The following is a 3,413-nucleotide window of genomic DNA, read 5'->3' on the forward strand; positions in this document are numbered from 1 at the left end:
ATCAAACACATAGCTACTGGTACATACCCTCAGCATTGAGGGTGAACTACTCCCTCCTCATCATGGAGAGCACCGGGATGATGAAGATGGCCACCGGTGATGGATCCCCCCTCCGGCAGGGTGCCGGAACAGAGTCCCAATTGGTTTTTGGTGGCTACAGAGGCTTGCGGTGGTGGAACTCTCGATCTAGGTTTCTTTTCGGGGGTTTCTATATTTATAGGAATTTTTGGCAACGGTCTCACTTCAGGGAGGTCTCCGAGTCATCCACGAGGCAGGGGGGCGCCCCCAGGGGTAGGACGTGCCCTCCACCCTCGTGGATGGCTCGAGACTCTTCTGGCCCAACTCTTTTACTTCGGGGGCTTCTTTTGGTCCATAAAAAATCCACAAAAATTGGCAGGTCAATTGGACTCCGTTTGGTATTCCTTTTCCGTAAAACTCAAAAACAAGGGAAAATAGAAACTGGCACTGGGCTCTAGGTTAATAGGTTAGTCCCAAAAATCATATAAAATAGCATATAAATGCATATAAAACATCCAAGATTGATAGTATAATAGCATGGAACAATAAAGAATTATAGATACGTTGGAGACGTATCACACGTGCCATCATAAACTTTTGTCGCCGCCTCGCTGATCTCCACATAGGTGTCCTCTTTATCCGCCTATAGGATGCGGTGCCGCCATCACTCGTGACGGATTTTATGGGCGGAGCAGTAGGATAGGAGCAGAGCCTCCTGCTGGTGCATGTCCATGTCCGCCACGATGACCGTGTCGTCGACTTGCTCCTCTGCGCATCGGTGCTCGTCCGCCATGATGTATGTGCCATCCTCCTACGCCTCGCCCATGGTGATGTTGGCCTGGACGACAATAGGGCTGGCGTCGGATCGTCCTTCATTGGTTTGTTAGTGTAGCTGCCATCCGGAGAGCTGACTGGCAAGCCAGTCTGTATTCGGCTAGCCTAGCGGTCCAACCATCCAGCAGCAATGCCGGAGAGCTCCTTCTTCTGCTCATTGATTGATGCCATCCCACATTGGCTTTGGAGCTTGAGGTCATGGCGGGTTTGGTGCATGGAGGAGATGGAGAGCATAGGTGTGGTGCGGATTTTGCCCGGACCCTAGCCATGTTAAATAGAGGATGGATGCTATGCACCAAGCCCACGGGGTGTTTAATGTCGGTCAGACGTGTGGCGCTCGGGACATAGGAGTAGGTTTCTCAGCTGTCGTGCCAAGTTTAATGGAGGAAGGAGGGGAGGACAAATATCGTTGAAATGTGGGGAGAAGCCACTTGAAGCAGTCGACGCTCTCGGCCAGCGGACCGCTTCAATGCTGGCTCCAGAGAGAGGTTGTGTCCGCTTTGGGCCGGCATAATGCAACGCTAACGCTTTGGAGTGCCGCTGACTGTTATGGGCGAGAAAGTGCGCGCGCGAGGGAGAGTGTTTTGGGTGGGCCAGGGTTTTCAAAGGCGTGCGTGGTGGTGGCCCGGACTCCTGCAAAGCCCCACCTAGTTTGAGGGAAAATGACGTCTGAACCGGCCTGAGGACAAACACAAGACCGTGTTGGATGGAAAAACACTTCGGACCATGCATCCGAACGTATGTCGGCGGTTTGATGGTCCGTGTTGGAGATGCCATTAGGCTTTTTTAACACAGTACAGATGCAAACTCTCATACATACGCACATACACTCACCGCTATAAATGTACGCACGCACACCCTGCCTCTATAAGCACCTTCGAGAGACTGAGACGACATATCATCTTGAGATAGAAGAAGCCATCACAGACGCCTTCGTAGTCAATGGAAATGTCTCCTCCCACTAAACACACATCGCCGGAAGGCCTGGAAAAAATCCAGGAAAATGCGAGCACCAATGTCAGGTCTAGGACTTGAATCTAAGCGGGCTGGGGATACCACTGCCCTCCTAACCATTCAACCACACGTTGGTTCACCATCCTGTTAGGCTTTGTGGATGTATTTTTAGCCTGTGTTGGTCTGTTTAATTATCTGTGGGCACTGTTGGTCCTGCATAACATGGTTCTTAAAGCACCTTTCAGCTAGGCCTGTGGGGAACGGTCGATTCGGTAGTTTCCATTTAGTTGGGCTCTTGGCATGTAGGGAGGGGGATGCAGGCCAAGATCGTGCGAGCGGGGAGATGGCGTGAGCTCACACGTCCTTGAAAAAATGACGGGGGGAATTGGGTCACCTCTCGCCTATTGCCTCGCCCTATTTAGCCCCCTTTAGCTCATCGCTCGCACCCTCACCACCACCACCACCCTCGAGCTCTTCGTCATGGGAATCATCTTCCCCGACGAGCAGTAAGCGGCACTATCTTCTTCAGTCGGTGGTGGTCGATAGCGGCGATCCATATTCCTCCTCTTTCTGCGTTGGGGGAGTCCCCGTGCTGCCCATAGATCGGGTTTGTTGTCACTGAACCGGACACCATCTCGGCGAGAAGAACCTTGGCGCATTGTGCTACCTCATGAAGCACCCTGATACATCTATTCTGCATCATGTTTTCCTACTATTATTTTTATTGTTTTGAAGTTATATTCCACTTTTTGATACAATATTAATGTCTTTTCTCTCTTAAAATGCAAGATACACCACAAGAGGGAGATTGCCGGCAGCTGGAATTCCGAGCCTAAAAAAGCTACGACAGAGATAGCTATTCTCCGGAGGTCCAATTGACGTGAAAATTTACAAAGATTTGTTTTGAGATGTATAAAAAATACTGGATGAAAAAGTTACAAGAGAAGACCCTCCGTGGGCCAACAAGCTTAGGGGGCAATGGCTGCACTTGTGGGGCCCATAGAGGTCCACTGATGACCATCTTCTGCTATATGAAGCCATTTAACCTAAAAAAATCAAAAGAAGACTTTCAGAGAGAAGCTATTTTCTATTTTACATTATTTATTTGTTTTGGATTTTTGACATATTTTTTATTTTTCTGAAAATTTTATTTGTTGCTAATCAGCTAATGTGGCTTGCTGACTGGAAGGTCAACGGGTCAAAACCGGTCAACGGGTAGGGGAGTGTTGTCGGTTTTAAGAGTTCCAGATTGTAATGTAGATGGTATTGGAGACTAGGGCAAGAGTTGGGGTTTGAAATATGCACTTCTCTCATAGGAATAGGAGGCACTGGCAAAACACAAAGACGGTTCTGGATGTCATTGTTCTGATATATGATTAACTATCTTGTTCTATCCACTAAGACGGTTGTGCAAGCTAAAGGGGAGGGGAAGGAGAATCCAAGAACAATAGGAATGAGAGGCACCGGAAAAACACAAAACAAAATCTCCTCATCTAATGCTAGAAGAGAAAATAGAGAATTTATAGTTTTCTCTGTGTTCCCATCCCCACTGCTCGTGGACTCTCGCTTCTTCCTCTTCCCAGCTAGTCCTCCCTACTAAGTTTTTT

This window comes from Triticum aestivum, chromosome 3B (assembly GCF_018294505.1).
Source record: "Triticum aestivum cultivar Chinese Spring chromosome 3B, IWGSC CS RefSeq v2.1, whole genome shotgun sequence".
Classification (NCBI taxonomy): domain Eukaryota; kingdom Viridiplantae; phylum Streptophyta; class Magnoliopsida; order Poales; family Poaceae; genus Triticum; species Triticum aestivum.